At 47.6% G+C, this 21,244-nt stretch overlaps 1 protein-coding gene across 1 annotated transcript in view; it reads right to left on the bottom strand.

Annotated features, from left to right (window-relative positions):
• The window catches only part of PCTP (phosphatidylcholine transfer protein), a 436,827-nt gene that overhangs the window by 165,356 nt on the left and 250,227 nt on the right, over positions 1 to 21,244 (bottom strand). The gene's annotated exons all lie outside the window — the stretch shown is intronic.

Below are 21,244 nucleotides of genomic sequence, written 5' to 3'. Positions count from 1 at the left end.
ATGTGTTTAACCCCTATTGGTTCAGGGGTAGATAACCTGATTTTCCAAAAAGTATATGCTTTCCTCAAATTGTATCTTACTGAGCAATCGAGAAATCACATTTCAATAACTGGATTTAGTGGTAATGAGGGACAAGCTGAATCATGGAAGCACTTGTTGTTGATTGCACAGACACTTTAAGTATGCAATGTTTTCACATGAATTCCTTTGTCGAATCTAACGATATCCTAACTTTCACCTATGTTTGGAACAGTTTATCTATAGGTTACCAGACCTTGTTGACCATCGAGTAAAGAGTAATTCATTCCATTTTGGAAGTCTTCTAGGAGTACATCATGATGTAGAAATAATGTCTTGTTGTTGAAATTATGTATTTATGTTATAATTTTATGTGCTTAATGCTATTTAAGACTGTGCTACGCACTCTGATGTTGTAATGAGGTATGATCATTGAACTGATTAATTTATATTTTTTATGCTACTGCATGATGTATTGTATTTTATAGTTCGATATACTTTCTCATTTCATATGCGCTATTACACAATTTAGAATTACCATCAAGAAAATAAATAAAATAGCATATATTCAAACATTGATATTCACATTCTTATAGATCTACCACTCAGTATAAAGTTCTTTTACATAGTAATATCACATTCTTATAATTCTAAAAGTCTTAAGACAAGGTTCACTGTCTTTTTATAAGACATGTCAGTCATGTCATTTGCATATAAGGGTATTAAACTTAAAATAATCAATTACCCAATGCTTTACAAAACCGTATTGCAAAAGGTGCAGAGAGGGATACATAAACATCAAAATCACCCTTTTTTATATTATAGTACTCCAATTCAGTTCAGCCACAGGCCATACCCTAAATAATGCAATATGTAGGGAGTTTAAAGGTGAGTTCAAACAGAATTGCCAGAAGTGTACAGTAGCTATTGTAGAATGTCGCTATACATATTTATCATACAGATTTCGATACAAAAGTTTTGGGCATTCTGTAAGAATATGGCGTACAGTTTCAAGTTTACCCTGTTTATTGCATATCCTACATGGATGTTGATTAACATCAAGTTTCCACTGTGTGCCATAGGTGGCTCTAACTGGTAGTTGGTTAGTTATCATCATAAATATGAACTTACATACTGCTGGACTAGGGCATCGGGTCAAATCTATTTGAGGTTTTAGGTATGTATAGACTATTCCTTAAATATATTGAATATTATGTAGACCGCTCATATAACCAAAATTATTAACCCAGTCATGCTTCTGGAGTGTCTTTTTGAAAGCAGTTTTAATGCTCTGAAAGCGACCACATTGAGATCCGTCTATTGCCCAGCTTAGTTTAGAGAAATGTTTTCTACACTTAGAGTCATACATATTAAGTTTTTCTTTATTTTGAATTTGAATACTATCAGACGCTATAATGCGAAGTATAGGGCTCACAGGATGACATAAAGCTTTTAATACGAAAAGACCCCCTTGTTGTAGGATAGTGCCCATTAATAAGATCAAACCTAACTCAGTACGAATATATTGGATCAGGCACGTTTGGGGTAAACATAAGACAGTATGCCAAAAATAGCCTTCAATCAGGTTAAGGCAGGCAAGGATTTTGGGAGTTATGGCCTCCAAACCATATGCTACCACAGGAATAAACCATTGAGTGTAAAGCATTACAATGCCCCTCAAGGAGTAGCCTGCATAGTGGAGGACAAAGCTACAAACAATCATGGTTATCGGTTTAGCTCGTCGGATCTTCCAAGCTATTAGGGAATCGTAACCTCTATCACAATCTAATTATACTCCAAGATATTTATATGAAGTGATGTATTCAATAGTACCCCAGCTAAGCGTCATTGTGGGATGGTTCACTTGTTTAGTTGAAAACAACATAATTTTGGTTTTACTAATATTAAAGTTCATATCAAGTTCATTAGTGAATCGTCCCAATTCCTCAAGCAGCAATTTCATTCCTTTAAACGTATGATCGACTATAGCCATATCTTCATTACATATAGTACAACACCTTTGAAATTGCTTTTTATTTTATTGTTTCTTTATTTCTTTATTGTAGTATAGTTTCGAGTATATCAAACTTTTCACAAAGGAGAAAAAGAGAATGTTTAAAAATAAAAAGATGAAGTAAAAAAATAAAATCATAGTGTTGCATACATTAAAACAACAACTAATCAATGTAGTTATTATTATTATTATTTCTTTTTATCATTTCACCCGCATTTGAATGTGATGGCCCTGGCCACAAGGCTGCTGTGAGGTGGAAAGTGTGATGCTGATGTCCTCACAAGCACACAGGCATTCAGTTGCCCTCCGCTCGACATAGCAGAGGTGACTGCAGGGTTGAAAGTCTAATTGGTGCTTTCCTGAAAGATAGAGGACCAAGATTCGAAGTTTGTGTGAGTATCATCAACTGGGTCTCCGTAAAATCAAATGGGTGGTAGGATTTAATCGGATGCAATGTTGTTACCTTTAATGTGTTCCCGTAAGTAGTTCTGTTTAGAGTTGTGTTATTGATTTACTTATTTTTTGTTTTTCATCGATCTCTTGATTTTACGTGTTTATTATTAATTGTTTTTATTTCTGCCCTAATGTATGTGGTACATATATTTATTACTGTATTTAATATTTTATGTTTTATTGAGATGCACACTCTCAGATACAGTTCTGTTTCCACCATTGGTATACTATACACATTCACATCAGTAAACATACTGCACATATTTTGTTTTAAAAAAAGGGTGGGTGAGCAGATATGATGATGCTAGAGACAATCTGCAGTTCGAGAGATGATACGAATGTGAACTCCCATCAGTACTCCCAATTTCCCAATTACATTTGTTTATATAGAGCTAATGGGAAATGTAGTCAAAAACCTTTGTTGAGTGCTTAGAGAAAATGTGACATTTGAAGCAATATTTTGAGAGTTTGCTCCCCTAGTGTACTATATTAAATTGAACACATTTCTCTCACGACACTGGGATGTGGGTCAGGGAACGATGCTATGGCACACCCCACATCTTTCCACAAGCAACAGATGTGGTATTGTTCTTTACCATAATTTCTTAATTGTATTTGGTCTGAGGTGGCAGCTGATACTTTTTGTGTCTTGTAATCCTGGACCACCCCTGGCAAAGCAACACATTCCCATTGACTGTAGACTTTAATCAAGCCCCCATATCAACTGTAATAATGGCCCTTTAACGGGTGCCTGGTGGACAATGTTCAACCCAGGCACCATACACTTTACCCCTCCCATCTGCCACCAGCTCCTATTTTGTATCTCGAACTAGCACCTTTGCTTAATAACCATTGCTCCAACCCTGCCCCCGAAGAAATTGCATCTGCTGCTGTTGCTAATGGGTTAGAATGATTACCCTCCCCCTCCTCCCTCCCAATTTAAATGTGGTGGTAGACCTCAGCTAGCTTCTGTGGTGATAGATGAGTTGGGAAGTGTAGAGATGGGGGGTGAGGAGATGACCCGGGTGGGGGACCCGACTTTAATTCCATGTACGTATTGTACAAACAATATTGAATGTTGAGAACAACAGATTGACAAATATATGGCTGATACACACTGGATCACACCATCTCTCAGTGTTATCAGTTCAATTTGCAGCACTCACAGACTGACATAGAATACCTGGAAAAAGCAAAAAACTGCCAAACATTAGGGGATTTCCTGTAAAACATTGCAACACTACCCCTGCCAGCAGCAAGTTCACATGATCAAAGATATACTGTACTAAGGCAAACTAAACGCATTTTTGGAGTTGTAGTTTTGGTTAACTTTAAATAACCAAACATGTCCTTAATCCCAAATATCGTGATATTCTTTAAACCCTGGGCACCCGCTTTACTGGGAAGCTCCGCAGGCTGCACCATCATCTCTACAGTATCCATGCTGCCCCCCCCCCATGGGTGTTCAGACAGGCTCCTGTCTACAAAGCACAGGTGACAGAAAAAGAGGAAAGAGAGGATGGACAAGGTCACGACCCTGCAGAGGAAGGGTGTACTACTGCGGTCACCTCAAGATCAACTATGTAAGTCCAATGAAGGGAAGCCGTGGTCAGACATCAAATACATTTGGATGATCTGTTTAAAATAGTGCTTAAAATATAGTTTAACGTATATAAGGTATTGCACAACTGCTTTTGGTGAGCCTGGCCTGTGAACTCTGCTCTAAAATGTCTAAGTCTTTGTTCAGAGTCACTGGGCCTCATTACAACCCAGGCGGTGGACCATGGTGCTAATCCGCCATGGTGAATGGCGGAATTACCGCCCCATTCCAAGGTTGGCGGGGCGGTAATTCCCCATTCACCATGGCCCCTTCCCCATTCCCATTTTTGGCCCATAGGTCTCAATAGGAATGGGGAAGGCGCTAATTACGGCACCGTAAATTACGGTGGCGTAATTAGCTCCTAGGTCCCTTTGCGGGTTGGTTTTTTAACACCTGCTAAAAGCAGGCGTTAAACAGCAACCCGCAAAGGGACCTCGTAATCAGGCGTTAAGGGTTCAACAGCGCCGACACTTTTTACGGCGCTGTTAACCCCTTAACGCCTGGGTTGTAATGAGGCCCACTGCCTTTTTTTGGCTGGGACATAACCAAAGGGTCTGGGACAGGGTGGGTCTGTGAAAAATAGGCAGGCTGGTGTAGTGGGCGATAATCAAGCTGGTAAAGGTGGGTGTAGAAAGGCAGCCTCTGGAGGTAAGAAAAAAACAGATCTGCCGTGCTGGCAAAAGTAGCTCAAAAGTAGTCAAATTTCCTGTACAAACTAGCCCAATGTGAAATCACTTTGGAGCTGGGAAATGGAAATTGAGGCGCCTGACTTGCTCCTTACAAACCTGCCTCTCCCCCAATCGTCACTTTTTGCACTTCTCTTCACCCTCCCCCTTTAGCTCTGAAGCCTGAAACATCACTGTGCCTTGCCTTCCATTCCTATAGCCCCAATGTTTTACTTTCACTTTTCCACTGTGCTCTTTGGTTTGGCCTACGGTATGAGATAGCAGAGGCACATCCCTCCTGGAAACAAATCAAGGCCCGGCTGCTTCTTAGGCCATTTCATCTCCCCTTCCTCTCTTACAGTACGAATGTTTTGGCATTAGGTTGCGCTAGTGTGCCACCAAATATGCCAAAACCAACAATGAAGCTAAATAACAAAATTAAATTATAATAATGATAAAAGGCATACAACATTGTTATTAGTATTTGCTCAACAAATAAAAACAGTGTTGGATATCAAGGGGTTCCAAACCTGTGCAACAGCATTAACTACCTGGAAGGATTATTTCAACCTGTCATGGCCCATCTAACAGATGGCAAACCTATCTCCCGGTAGCAAGTGGCATGCAGAAGCCATCGGACATCTAAGCTGCAATGATAATTGCTTCTCCACCGAAAATAAGCTTTCTTTTTCTCTGTTGTTTATTTTCATACCTGAAACTCAAATCAGCAAAAAAACATGTAAAACACCTTTTTACAAAGACGTGAGATTTGAAGTAATTACAGGGCACAAATCAGTTGTTGTATGAAAAGTTTACACATACCCCAGCATAGATAAAAGGTGTGATGTCAACTGGCAATGAAATGTGGCGTGGAGTGTCAAGGGTATGCCTCTCCAGAGTTGCAAAGCCAGCCTTAACCCTACCTTGCCGCAAAAGAAATTGCTGCTCCAACGTAAACGAGTGTTAAACCATCTGCATACGTCACCTACCAGGCGCATATTGGCTACAGTATTTTCTTTATTTCATTTGTCAAAGGGTAAGCAAAACAAAAGTAAAAACAAATACAAGGACTGTTCTAAAGGTGTTGGGAAAGGTGAAATTCGAACCAAGCCTTCAAAATTTGAATCCATAGTTGCCAAATGATAACATCTTGATAAACAACACTTGCGGGCTGATTCATGGAATCAATGTGTGCCGAAAATCTCTGCACAAGCGTGCGAAAGCATGCGTATCACAGCGCAAATGTGAAAATCACAGCGCAAGCGTGCGAAAGCCGCGCACATCGATTCATGGAAGTCCGTGCACGTGTGAATCCTGGGATGTGCGCTAAAATCATGTGTGGCGCACGCGGCCGCACACGTCATCAAATGGCGTGCGCTATGCGCACAGCGAAAGCGCACATAGCACAGCACACACAACAAAAGTGGGTGTAACACGGGGCGTAGCACGCGGAATGGGAACAACGTGTGAAAATGTGGATGTACGGGGGAAGTACAGGAGTTAAATGCGCGGAATGCCCACACGCGTGCCTACAACACGTCTTCATGGAATCGAAGGGGGCTAATGCGTGTGCCAAAAAAGACGCGCTAATCCGGAAACGCGAAATTTTCGGCGCAAGTGTGCGAAAGCGTGCGAATCGCAGCGAAATCCACGCACAGCGATTCATGGAAGTCTGTGCGCGTGTAAATCCCTGGATGTGCGCTAAAATTATGCGTGGCGCACGCTGGCGCGCATGTCTCCAAACAGCGTGCGCTAGGCACACAGCGAAAGCGCACATAGCGCAGCGCACACAACAAAAGTAGGCGAAACAGGGGGCGTAACACGCGGAATGAGGAACAACGTGTGAAAATGTGGGCGTCACGGGGGAAGTACAGGAGGCAAATGCGCGGAACACCCACACGCATGTCTACAACACGTATTCATGGAATCGAACGAAGCAGGCGTACGCGGCCCTGCGCAGCATAAAAGTGCACGCAAACAACAAACAAGCTCGGACGCTACGATGAATATACCGTTCCTTGCAGCAGTGGTCATGGGACACCGCAAGAGGAGGAGGATAGACAGGCCCAGAATTATCACACCCAGGACCAGCCTTTTTGGGATGCCTGATGACCAGGTGCATGGGAGGTACAGTTTTCCACCTCACATAATACTCGACCTGGTGAGTGAGTGGGAGGATGACCTCACATCACCCCCCCTGTGCTCCCAAGCACTGAGCCCCTTGGAAAGGGTGCTCAATGTACTGCACTTCTTGGCCACTGGTTCATTTCAGCGGACAAGTGCCATAGTGGGCTCGGGGTGTCACAGGCCACGCAGTCACGCTGACTACACCAGGTGTTGGCCATCATGACTGCACGCTCTTCAGTCCACAGGAACATATACCTTCCTAGAACACCTGCAGAAAGGCAGGCTGCCATCCAGGATTTTTATGGGGTGGCACACTTCCCCAAAGTGCTAGGTGCCATTGATTGCACCCATGTGGCTCTACGTCCTCCCAGGGCAAACTGAGCACATCTATAGAAACCGCAAGCACTGGCATTCCATCAACGTGCAGGTAGTATGTGATGCCAAGGGAATCATCACCTCAGTATATGCCAACTATCCAGGGTCCACCCATGACAGTTTAATTTTCAGAATGTCACCCCTAAACCGGCACCTAGAAGCTGGGCGGCATGGTGATAAATGGCTGCTTGGTGAGTATAACTGCCTCTGCACATGCATGCATGTCAGATGCTGAGTAATGTCACAACCTCACTAATGATACCCATCATCACCTTCCCAGGGGACAGTGCCTACCCTCTGAGCACCCACATGATGACGCCAATTCAGAACCCCACCACACCACCCGAGGTAAGATACAACACAGCCCATATTGCAACCCGGGGCATAGTGGAGTGCACATTCAGAGTGCTCAAGTCACGCTTTCACTCCCTTGACCGCTCTGGTGGGCAGCAGCTATACGCGCCCCCAGTAGTGTGCAGTGTCATAGTGGCAGCATGTGTCCTGCACAACGTTGCAGCACCCGCCGGGGCCTGCCAATGGACATGGTGGTGCCCCCACATCCCCAACCACATGCACGGCCGCTGCGCATGGGAGGGGAAAGGGCACGTGGTGAGGCAGCCCGTACGCAGCTGGTGGCTAATATCTTCACCTAAAATCACGCCCCTGTGCAGTGCACACAGCCCTGGCACATACCAGCTGACAATCAATGATGATGACATAAGGGAACGTCAACTGTCACAACCATACCAGCCTGAGATTGATCACCTGGAAGTGTTACATTGTGTGGATCCCTACCTACCGAAAGACAACCAATGCTGTGTCACAAAAAGACACACATTTATGCTACATGAATGACTACCCCCTTGTAAAATACAACATGAAAATAGCACCATGTCACCCAACACCTCCCCATCTCCACTACCCAACACACCATGGCATGTCATGCAATGTGAAAGCAAACAAAGGAATGCACAACACATGACACAAGTGTCAAAAAGTGCACTGTCCCGAATGGAAACAGGCCACAGACAATATGCTCCCAGTAATCAATAAGAAACAGCACACATGAACAAATACTTAACAACAACACAAAACAGCAACATACCATAAAACAGTGGCAAAATATGACAGTCTAAAATGAAAGTAGTGCAAGTCTCACAACCTGACTAAGGCATCACATCGACCCCTTCCACCTGCAGAGTGTTGCTGTCCGGAAAATGTGTCAGTGTACTGCATACGACATGACCTGCATCTGCAAAGGAGACGGCCTTGTGAAAACATGAAGAAAGTACATGTGAATAAGGATAAAGGCATGGATGCACAAGCACATATCAATACACCATGCAGTGTAGAATCCAAAAACAATCCCCACTAGGGATGTACACACACATTTGACTACAGACTGCCCACACAGCTCATGGGAGCCCAATGTCACTGTGTAAGTCACTTGGTCACACCCTTTGCAAGCCCATGGAAAGGGGAAGCAGGAGGGGTGTGTGTGTCAGGAACCCAAGCATCTAACCCAAACACAGGACAAGCCTGCATGTGCCCAGCTGGAATACACAGTGGATGCCCACGGGAGCCACACAAGGCAACACATTGTAAAAAAAAAAAAAATATATCAAAAATGGCCATGTGTGGGCCAGGGGGGGCACCCAGGAGGTTTGAGGACAGGGTGCACACCAACACCCACCTGCGTCGATGTTGCGAAAAAAAAATACCTCCATGGGCTCATGGCCTGCACGGCTACGCTATTGTGGGAGAACTGCTGCTGTCGCTCTCTTCACCCTCTGCTGCTACATCAGGAGGTGGCCGTGCTATGGGAGGCAGACCACGCAAAGCCCTGCTATGGTCCTCCATGGCAGCAAGCATGCGGGTGTGGAAGGTCTCGTTCTGCAGGATGATAGTACGGAGATCCCCATGTAGCACCTGACGGGTTGCCTGCATTTTTGCATGCATGGCCTCGCGTGATGCCCGGATGTCCTCCCGATTTGCTGCTGCTCAGCTGAGAGTGAACGTGTGAGCTGTTCCAGCTGCTGTTCTGACCTAAAATTTCGGGAAGCCTCAAATTCACCCAGAGTCTCCCTGAGGTTATGGAGTTCTAACCTCAGGGCTTCCCTGTGGCCCTGTGACTCTACAGATATGGCTTCGCTCAGAGTCTCCAGTGCCGCCCGTCGGTCCCTGTTGGACGCCAACATGTCCTCCCTGTGTGATTGGCAAATGAGTCTGTTGCCTGTTGTTGTAGCTCCATCTGCCTTTCAGGGGGGAGAATGGAAGTGGCCACCCTATCCATTGCCTGAGCCATCATTTCAACCGATGCTCCCTGTTGTGCTGCTACACTGTACACGGAGTTTTCCCATACAGTATTGCCTGGTGGCGCACGGCCACCGCGTTGGTGGGCACCACACTTGTGTGGGGCAAGGCGATCTGCACCTTGCTGTGCTGGCACTACCTAAGGCTGCAGGACTGCATTCCCCCTCGGATCTGCTGGCCCAGGAACAGGATCAGATGTTGTGGAGTGTGACCCTGCATTAGTAACCGCCAAAGGCGGAGTTACCAACATTGACATCCCCATAGAGGGGCCACCCACCGGTGCAGTTGGGTCGGCCAGAACAGCATCCCTGCCAGGAACACTCACCTGCGACGCCACATATGTCTCATCGTCCGATTCAGCACCTGAATCATAGAGGTCTGCAGAGCTGCACCCAGAGACACCCGTGGACAGTATGGACTGCAGTAGGGTTGGGTTTTCACCCACCACCACCCCACGTCCTCCACGGGTGCCCGGTCGTGGCTGAGATTCCTCCTGGATCTGCACCATCTCCTCCACCTCAACAGCATCAAGTGCGTCATCACCTGCCAAACATGAAAGGCATCAAATGGAAACAGGCATTAGCACCATAGCACACACATAGGCCTGACAAGCCAGAGATCCAGAACATGAATTACACATCTCACACTTGACTATAAGCCTGGCATGCATGCACTGTCAATGAGTTGTAAGGGGAGGCCAAACGCAAACACTGAGGACTCCAAGATGGAAAAGCGACACATTTGCTGCATGCCGGATAGCACTGGCATCACACATGAGCCTGTGAGTGGCGTGTCCAATACACATACATGACACATGCCAGCACACAGATGGTACCTCCCAACCATTGCACTGATGTTGTTGTGCATATGGGAGTTGCAGTAAACAATTTTCCTGGGCAATTGGGGTGAAAGGGGTAGGGTACTAGATGGAATTCGTATCCTATTGCTCTAGCAAGGCTGTATGTGACCCCTGGGGGAAGATGACGGGTCACGCAACGCACAGGTACCCCAAAAACAAAAGCACACATGCACGCAACCCCTGGTAGACCACGTGCGTGGAAAAATAAACCTGCACTACTACGCTGTGGCACCCAGAAACACAAAAATAAACGTACGCGTGTTACACGTAGCCTACAATGACCTCTGAAGGGGTACGCGACACACAGGGGCAACCACAGTTGGAAAATACATGCGCGACTCACCGCCTGCCTTGAAAAAGCACGTGAAAAAAACGCATGTGTGCGCGTTGGCAACACCCCAGCCAAAAGAAGAAAAGAACGCAGTCTGAGGAAACAGGGAGTACGAACTGGAAACGTTGTGAAGTAATCGTGTGTGAACCGACAAGAAGTACAAGATACACCCGCTCGCTCTCCATAAAAGCACGTACAAGGAAATAGCGTGATACTCGTACCTTTTAAGCCAGCCCACACGTGAAACGTCAGTTACGCACTTACGCGCTAAGGCCCTTTACTCCAATAGCACGGTGACGTGCAGTTTTCTCACGTGCTGATTCACTATGCACCCGTGTTGTGGGCAAAGCCTGCACGCGTAACGTCACTGACGCTTCCGTGCTAAGGACCTTTCCTCGAATTACATGCTGACGTGCAATTTGTTCACGTGCCAAATCACTCCGTATCAAGCTGGCCACGCGAAAACACACGGAAGACCACGCTCCTGCCCAAAAGGCCTTTTTCCTGCCCCCAAGACCCCCGAGCACGCTCCCACCAGCCATCTGCTGCTGCCTGCCTGCCTGCCTGCTGCCCACGGTGCCTGCTATTTGGTGCCCGCATGTCAGCCATTTGCAGGGGTCCAGTTGCTGTGTCCACCCCTGCTGGAACAGAAGACTCCCGACTGGGATACCATCGTTCCACAGCCCAGCCCCAGGACCCAGTTGCCCACCCACGCCTGCTTCGGGGGTCACCATGTCGGGGCAAACACCATCTGAGACCACTGGCGACCCCCAGTCAGAGAGGCAGAGGGCCACCAGCTTCAGTGAGAAGGAAGTTGGTGTCCTGGTGGAGCATGTCCTGGGGCATTATGATGCCCTCTTCGGAACATTACGCACCAACAAGGAAGGATGGACGAGGATCTGGAAGGATGCAGTGGAGGGGGTGGCAACCCGCGACATCAAGCACGTCAAGAAGCGCTGGGAGGACTTGAGGTCCAGGACCCTTTACAAGGCCCGGCGCCTCGCGGAGGGGGGCCGGGGCAGCATGAGCAACATTCAGATGAGGGTCCTGGAACACGTAGCCCCAGCACTCCACGCCCAGATCCTTCAGAGGCAGACCCGTCTGGAGTTGAGCGGTAAGTGGCCAAGCATTGCTGTGTGAGACAGGGCATGTTGCAGTGTGCTGGTAGTCTGATACTTGCCTGTATGTGTGACATAGGCCATGTATGGATGTGTGTGTGCAGGGACATCATGGTCATACATGTGAGACCAGTAATGTGTGAAACACATGGATGGTGCATGTGTTCTAATGCAAAATGGGGAGCTGTATGCGGAATGCACACATGAAAGCATGCCAGTCTCTGTTCTTGGACATGGAGGGGGTGTGAGGGATGGGTGCTGCTGTCATGTACATGTATGGTGCACATGTGTGTGTGTCTGAGAAGTGTGTGTGTGACTTTGAAACGCCATGGATGCATGACACATGTCCGTGATGATGTGTAGATTCACTCATGCAGTGCCGTCACCGTTGTATCCACTGTGTCTATCCACTGTGTCTGTGGTGTACAAGCCATGATGCTTGACCCTCCAGTGATGTGTGTGCATGGGATCAGTGTGAGCCATGATGCATGTGAGTTTGAAGGCAACATTTTGATTAACAGAGGCCCTTGTACATGGATGCTGATGTTGATTGCAGGCGCCGGGACTGTTTCTGCATATGTGTTGTGTGCATTCAGCCATGTGTTACGAAGGGACAGGATGGAAGTGACATTTGACAGTGCCACTCATGTGTTATTGCTTCCTGTTTAGGGGAATATTGTACTGTACCCTGATGCTTGTGTTCTATGTCTTCCTCTACGCAGCGTCAAGTGAAGAAGAGGGCGGAGACGGTGCTGTGCAGCCAAGCAGCGGGGATGCCTCCACCGGGCGGCGACGCAAGGCCCAGCCACCCTCCCAGGAATTGCCATTATCCAGGAGCGAGGGGGCTGGTGCCGCGTCTGCCACTACAGCTGTAGTGGATGGGCCTGGTGAGCCCCCACAGGGGCTTGCAATGGCGGAAGACAGTGTGGAGACAACCAGGTTGGGGGTCTCCACAGAGGAGGAGGAGCCCACTACTGAGTCGCACATGGGGCCTAGTGGGTGTAGCACCACTGGTGCAAGTGGTGCAGTCCAGGGCCAGGGTCAGGAGGCAGCACAGGTCACAGCGGAGGGGCCTGTGCATGTCGCTGTCCTTGACCCTGTGACTGCACCACCATGCTCCAGCACGGATGCCCCGTCGCAGGCCCGTCCACAGGTAGGGAGGAGTGCCATGTCATCTGCCTCTCCACTACCTGCGGACGAGGGGTCCCATGACCGTATGGGCTCCATCCTGGTTGGTGTCGCGTTGCGCACGCGTGACATTAGTGATGACGTACGTGCTTCCTGGGCAGAGCACGCACGCCATCACGAACAGCAGCGTCACGAAGTGGCACTGTTGGGAGGGGCCCTTGTCGGTGGGTTCCTACATGTGTCGCGCACTCTGGCAGACCTCTCCTCTTCTGTGGAGACTATGCGCCAGTCGTTCTCCCTGCCGTCTTCCGGCCCAGATTCCACCAGGGCCCCCTGTGGACCTGGCCTGACCAACACAGCCAGGTTGGTGGAGATCCCATCCCTGCCACAGTCGGGAGTCGGCGGTCCAGCAGGGGTGGACACCCCAACAACTGGAGACCAGCAGATGGAGGATGTGCAGGCATCGGACAGAGCACATGGACAGCAGCAACAACAGCAGGCTCTAGGTGGGAGCAATGATGGCTCGGGGCCATCGACATCAGAGGGGCAGGCATCGGCGAGAGGGCAGGAGAACCCTGGAATGGGAGTGTCTTCCGTGTGGCTGCGGTTTGGCCAGCACATAGATGCGGAGCGGCGGCGGGCGGAAGAGGCCTGGCTCACCATGGTCAGGGCTGAGTTCTCCATGCGTCGGGCGTTGAGGCGGGCAGAGTGCCTCGAGGCAACTCGCAGGGAGTTGGAATAGGCCAGGAGTGCATCCCTGCGAGACCTCGGGGCCAGGGCAGAGGCCCGCCTCCGGGACATCGACATGGAGTTCGATGATGCCCTGGCCCGGGACATCACAGAGTGAGCAGGACTCCTTTGTTTTTCTTTTAATTCTGAGTTAATGGACATTGCTCCACTTCGTGTGTATATCGTTTTTTCTTCATAGGACTTTTTTTTAGGTTTCCTTTAGTTTGTGGATCATGGACCATTTGGACTTACATTGTATATAGTTGCAGATTCATTGGATTTACAATATATTTTTTGTACATCGGTCATTGTACATTGATTTTCATTTTACTATTCCTCCAAGTCAGTTCTTTATGTTTTTAATACATTTTTTATTACTTCTGAATTGGTGTTGTGTTCTGTAATTGGTTTTGTGCATGTCTCATTGAACATTTCCTCAGTCACGTGTTGCCACTGTGTGGCTACGTTGTGCATTCCTGCATGGGCATGGTGGTTAATTTTGACTATCATGGCATGGGTAATTTGGGAGTGGGTTCTGTGGATGGTTGCATGCTTGGATTGGGGGGCAAGGGGGCTTAGGGTTGGCTTTAGGGACATGGGTCTGTTTTGTTAGGACATGTTGTTTGTTGGGACATGAGTCGGGGCCTGCTGGCAGGTGCCCCTCGCTGTTGGGCGGCGGCGGACATGAGTCGGGGCCTGCTGGCAGGTGCCCCTCACTGCTGGGGGGTGGGGGTGCTGGGGGACATGAGTCAGGGCCTGAGGCTCACTGCTGGGTGGGTGGGAGTGCTGGGGGACATGAGTCGGGGCCTACCGGCAGGTGCTCCTCACTGCTGGGGGGTGGGGGTGCTGGGGGACATGAGTCAGGGCGTTAGGCTCACTGCTGGGTGGGTGGGGGTGCTGGGGGACATGAGTCGGGGCCTGCTGGCAGGTGCCCCTCACTGCTGGGTGGGTGGGGGTGCTGGGGGACATGAGTCGAGGCCTGCTGGCAGGTGCCCCTTGCTGCTGGGGGGTGGGGGTGCTGGGGGACATGAGTCGGGCCTGCTGGCAGGTGCCCCTCACTGCTGGGGGTTGGGGGTGCTGGGGGACATGAGTCAGGGCCTGAGGCTCACTGCTGGGTGGGTGGGGGTGCTGGGGGACATGAGTCAGGGCCTGAGGCTCACTGCTGGGTGGGTGGGGGTGCTGGGGGACATGAGTCGGGGCCTGCTGGCAGGTGCCCGTCAATGTTGGGTGGGTGGGGGTGCTGGGGGGACATGAGTTGGTGATCACTAGTGGAAGGTGAGCTGGCTGGGGGGCATGCCCATGGTGGATGGGCTGCCTGTGGGACATGACCAGGGGTGCAGGGTAGTCCACTGTGGTGTGGGTTGCCTGCAGGGGCCGTGGAGGGGGTAGTGGACACACCTGGGAGGACCCACACTGCCAATTCATATGTGGGACTCCCCGCGCACCCCACTGGATACACGTACCCCGCTCTGACAGCAAAATCGTGTGAGAATCTTCCCACGCACCCCCCAAAATCCACGTACCCCGCTCGCAGAGGCCCAATCGCGTGTGAATCTTCCCGTGCACCCCAGTAATACATGTAACCCGCTCGCACAGGGCCAATCGCGTGTGAAACTTCCCGCGCACCCCCGAAATACACATACCCTGCTCGCACAGGGCCAATCGCTTGTGGAACTCCCCGCGCACCCCAGTAATACATGTACCCCGCTCTGACAGCGAAATCGCATGTGAACCTTCCCACGCACCCCCGAAATCCACGTACCCCGCTCGCACAGGCCCAATCGCGTGGAATCTTCCCGCGCAACCCAGTAATACATGTACCCCACTCGCACAGGGACAATCGCGTGTGGAACTCCCCACGCACCCCAGTAAAACACGTACCCCGCTCGCACAGGGACAATCGCGTGTGAATCTTCTCGCGCACCCCCGAAATACACGTACCCTGCTCGCACAGGGCCAATCGCGTGTGACACTTCCCGCGCACCCCCAAAATACACGTACCCCGCTCACACAGGGCCAATCGCGTGTGACACTTCCCGCGTACCCCCGAAATACACGTACCCTGCTCGCACACGGCCAATCGCATTTGTACCTCCCCGCGCAGCGGGGAACGTGTATTCGGAGGGGTGCGTGGGGAGTTTTACAGGCGTTTTCGTGATTGGGGGCCTGTGCGCCATGTACAGGATTTGTGCGCTGTACATGGCGCACAGGGAGGGCTTGGGGCGTAACTGGCGCTGCTGCAGGGTCGCTGCACCACTCTGCGCCACGGCTGGTTAGGGATGTTCAAATCCATGAATATGCTGTGTGCGGAAATGGATTTTGGCGCACGCGGCTGGTGCAGACTGTCGCATACGCACACTGTGCGCCAGCCGCGTGCGTCACTTGTGCGCTGGATTCTATGAATTACCCTGTTGGTCTTAATCAGCATTAACTATAATAACTATATATCACTAAAAAAGAGCTTACAAAGACATTGTTTAATATGACTCCATATAAGCTCCATGGACCAGGAGATCTAGGCATCGGACTAAAGTATGCCAGGGACACTACAAAAACACTTAGGGCTTGACTTTAAAAATCTGTTTAATGCATGCAATGGGAGGTCCTCGCGTATCCCCTTCACGTTTATCATAACAAGTTACAACAGAAGCAGACATTCATAAGCCCACCCTCCATCTACCAATCTGAAAAGTAGTGATAGTTCTGAAAAGCGAGCCCCAAATTCACCAATTTCTAACAGACACAAAGCAAAGCACAATGAACTGAGGGTCATCTCTGACTCATTCCTGCATTTTAAGAGGAAGAGTAGCAGTATAAACCACTGCTGACCCATTTCCATCTCTCAAATTGGGTTAAAAATGTTATTTTTCATATTGCTGCATTTCACAATGACAAGCCAATCATACGCAACGGTAGAATGGCACCCGAACAGGTGTTTAGGTCACTTTTGTGTAGAAGGGGCCTGCACATTTCTTGAAATTATGAATGTAAAATAAGCCTCTTTTTTGCATACATGATTGTTTTTCAGAATCAGGCATTTAGAGTTAAAGGAGATGAGACAGGCTATAGCGGACAAGAGTTAATGCTGGGAAAAAAAATAATTGTGGTATAGTTTTGGCATAGGCAAATATCACTTGATGTGCAATGTAACTTACAGCTAATGCTGGAAAATGCAGTTAACAATTCTATATGTGAAAATGTGCTTGTGTGTGAAGATGTTTCATTCTAGCAGTTTCTATCATGAAATTGATTAACAAAAGAAGATGCACCAAAGACAATATAATTTACATGTGTAAACCAACTAAAACAAGTCAAAATAGTGCACAGTTGCAACAGTATATCTTCAAATATGATGTAGTTTTGTGAGCAGAAAAAAAAGGTGGTTTCTGCTCATTTCACAAACGGGCTGGTGCCTTATGTACGATAGGTGTCATAGGATTCAGGGCATCGTTACAAGTACGTCGGTAGGGGAAACATTTCGGCAATGCACTTGGTTACCGCCGCATTACTGCTCCATTAGGTATTACAGCTTTGGTGGGGAGGCAGATGTAAAACCTCCAGCAAAATGCTGAAGGTAATTCTGCTGCCTTATCAGCAATAATCAGCAAAAACAGCAGAATTACTGCTTATGGTGAATTTGCCAAAATACTGCCTCATCCCGAGTTGGGAGCCGCCGGGGCTATTACCGTTACCGCCAAACCCCCGGCGCTATTAGCATCTGATCACAGGTTTGGCAGAACGGTAAATTCCCATTCCCCATTGGACCCATTGGACCCATTTGGGAATTCCCCATTCCCCATTGGGCACAATGGGAAATGTCTGGCGCTATTACCACGACAGTGTTACCGCCGGCAGTAAAAGCGCTGAAAAAATTGGCAAAATTGCACCCAGCTCAGAGCTGGGGGTAAATCCGCCAAGCCCATGATTTGGGGGACCCTTAAATGCAGCGGTAATAGCGTTACCGTTGCATTTAAGGGTTACCGCCAAACTCGTGATGAGGCAGATGGAGTCCAATTGACTTCTTAAATGTCGACTAACACGCCATCAAAATTAGATTGAAGCAGATACGCTTTAATACTGTGTGCTTACAAAAGGGGTGCCTTTAATAATAGTAAGAGAAGGGAGGGGAACCATTGTCAAGAATGTACAGTGTGAAAGGCATACGAAAGCTATAACAGCGGAATTATGAGCAATTTGAAGCCTATGTATTTGGCTTTTTTGAATGCCCATATAGAGGGCATTACAATTATTTAACTTGGAGTTGGTTAATGCCCCATCCCCTCCACAGTCACTCTCTGGAATTAGCGGTAGAAGAGGCTTCAACAGTTTGAGTTGAAAGTAGACCGATTTAACCACTTGATAGACTTGAAGATAGCAGTTCAAATTTGACTGCCAAATGCAGCCAAGTCCTTTACCTTGAGTGAGAACTTTGTTGGAACTTCAAAAAGTGCTGAACATGGGACATATTGCAGGATGTTGGCAAGTTTCTTCTTTGAGCTGAATACAATAACTTCTATTTTCCAAGAATTGATTTTAAGGTTGTTTTTCAGCATCCAATTTTTATTTTGTCCACTCAAGATAACACTTGGTCAATTGCTTCCACTGGTTGTTATAACCAGACATAGATTTGAATGTCATCACCATAGGAATGATATTGCAAATCAAACTGACTGAAAATACTCCACAATGGACGTTTATAAACAGACACACCTCACCTGGCTTCCACAATTCATGGAATTATCTGCGTGGGAAATATGTTACTTGCACGTGCAACTGCGCGCAAATCTGCCTTTGTCGATTCATGGAATCGAATGCACTGTACTTTTCCTGGACTTGCGTGGAGTTTGCGCAGCTCGGCCCCCCTTGTGCGAGCTGTCGAGGGACTCCAAGCAGAGCATGACCATGGCTTGTGCAGATGGCTGGGAAGGGGCGGAACACCAAAAATGTGGAAGAACTTGCGAAAAAGTGGGCGTTCCGAGGGATGGCCTGCAGGCAGTCCCTTGCACGTCAACAATTGTGGGGCACGAGATGTATTCATGGATTTGATTGTGCAACGTCTCGGCTGGGAAATGGCCACGCGATCCACCACCCGAAGGCAGGCGTAAGTACACTTGTGCGTAGGATTTGCAGCACACAGGTGGGGTTGTATGTCGTATTTCGGGTGCGTGTACTCAATCATGGTTCTGATGTAATTTCGGGGTGCGCGTACGCAGTGTAGCGGGGTGCAGGAACATTGTATGAGGGTTTGGACGCCGATTGGGCGCAGGGTCCCTGAGTTGCAGGCTGATTACGGGGGACCCCACGCACTGTTTGAAAGGTGCGTTTATTTGCGCCCAGGGAGCCCGCAAAGGTAGCTGTTCTGTCTGTTCATGCTTTGCGTGTGGGCATGTCGGGGGCGTTCCGGGTGCAACTTCTGAATACGATTACTGTACATTCCGAGAATACGCAGGGCGTGAATTTTTCTATCTGTGCGCAGGCATTTACCACTGATAGTATAGTCCTACTCAGTGCTGACGCATGTTATCTATGACCCTATCCCAGGTATGCTGGGATAGGGTCATAGCTGAAATTAGTCGATCTGGGTATGGAAATAAGATTAGAAACTGTCTCGAGATTAACAGGAGAGAATGTAAACAGGGGTACAGTTGATTATGCTTCTGTGTTACCTCCATTTCAGGTTTTTGTAGACGTGACATGTAGGTTTGGTAAAGTTCAGCACATTTTGAATCCGATGGAAAGGGGGTCATATCACTTAATAGGTGATCACTAGTAATGAGATCAAGTTTGTTTTACTGTGTAAGAGTTGTGTGTTAGTACTCAGGGCTTTCCCAGGTGGTACACAAAGGAATAGCAAAGGTTACCACAAATTGGTCTGACCAAAAGAAAGGGAATTTTCATGATGGAGCAAGATTTCTCCCTCCCCTAAATATCACAGGATCCAGACAATGGCCGCCTGTGTGAGTTACAGATTCAGTCAGAAGCTGGACATTATGGGAGTGTAAAATGTCTTTAAAATCGATACATTCCAGGTTGGCAGGATTATTGCACCATATATTAAGGTCACCCAATTTAATCATATTTGAGTAGTGTAATGATTCCATGTTAAAATAGGCATCCGGACAATTCAAAAAGGAGCCAGCAGAACCTGGAGGTCTTTAGCAAAGAATCAACTGCCATGATTTATTAGGAGATATACAATATGTACAGGCAAAAATCAGAGAAGTTGAGTCCCAATTTAGTGTTACAAAGTTGAGTAGTTCTAGAGAGGATCTTGCAATGATAGCAACTGCTCCCCCTATTTAGCCACTTGACTTGAAGGTTTTCTGGAAGTAACAAGTGAAAGTGTGCTATCGAGCTGACAGCGAACCAGAATTCTGTTACACAGAGAATACCTCGTTTCAGGGTAGTAATAAGCTCATTGAGTGCAACAACAGCCTGCAGTGATGGCTTCACAGCATGTACGGATAACAGAGGTTCCTTATTAAAGATGCCTAGGTGTCTGATTTTGTCAAGAGCATGTACAATGAGTGTACAATGTGCATTTTGGCTAAAAGACAACAACAAAAATCAGTCATATAATATGGCACCATATTGTCACGGATCAGGGTTATATGCAACCTAAAACAATGGCAATCACAGATAGTACTTAGTATTATTATTATACTATGGGTCTGGTATAGGAACATCATATAAGCTCACAAGGTCTGGGGGTATATCACAGCTAAGAAGCAGGCTGTTTTACATGGACGTCACGGACGGACACAGACTGGCTTGCCCCTAATGCGCCGGTGCCGACGTGCCTCAGGGGGAAGAAGTAGCATGTAGAACTACAAAACTCTTGGTTGTTGTAGTTCTATAGCGCTACTAAACGAAAAGTAAAATTATTTCAAATCTAGGCGGTTTCACAGGACGCATATAACAATAATGTGATGGAGCAAGTAAGGGCAATTCAGAAAGGTAATTTAGAAGCTGATTTAAAATAGCTATTAGAATCTTAAAATTGGTGCCTAAAGAGTAAAATTATACACAATTCGATCACACAACGATAGTAAATAGCTCCCAATATAAAACGAAGCTACTACAAAGTATACATTAATGTGGCGAGAAGAGAGCTATCTATAGCCGGCACAAACCAGCTTGCCAAGTATCGTGTAGAACTGCACAACTCTTGATAGTTGTAGTTCTATAGCGCTACTAAGCAAAAGTAAAATAATTTAAAATCCAGGCAGTTTCACAGGACGACAATAACAATATTGTGATGATGCAAGAAAGGGCAATTCAGAAAGGTAATTCAGAAGCTGATTTAAAATAGCTATTACAATCTTCAAACTGGTGCCTAACAAGCTAAATAATACACAATTCGATCACACAATGATAGTAAAATAGTTCCCAATCTAAAATAAAGCTACTACAATGCATAACATAAAAAAGAGAATATCAATAGTTACAATGTGGACTGAAACGACCTCAGGTTCAGCACAATATCATAAGAAACATGGCAGGTTCAGTATTCA

Source organism: Ambystoma mexicanum, chromosome 3q (genome assembly GCF_040938575.1).
Source record: "Ambystoma mexicanum isolate Mex_15411 chromosome 3q, UKY_AmexF1_1, whole genome shotgun sequence".
In the NCBI taxonomy this organism is placed as follows: domain Eukaryota; kingdom Metazoa; phylum Chordata; class Amphibia; order Caudata; family Ambystomatidae; genus Ambystoma; species Ambystoma mexicanum.
The sequence above is the reverse complement of the archived record's forward strand: the minus strand, read 5'-3'. Positions and strand labels throughout refer to the sequence as shown.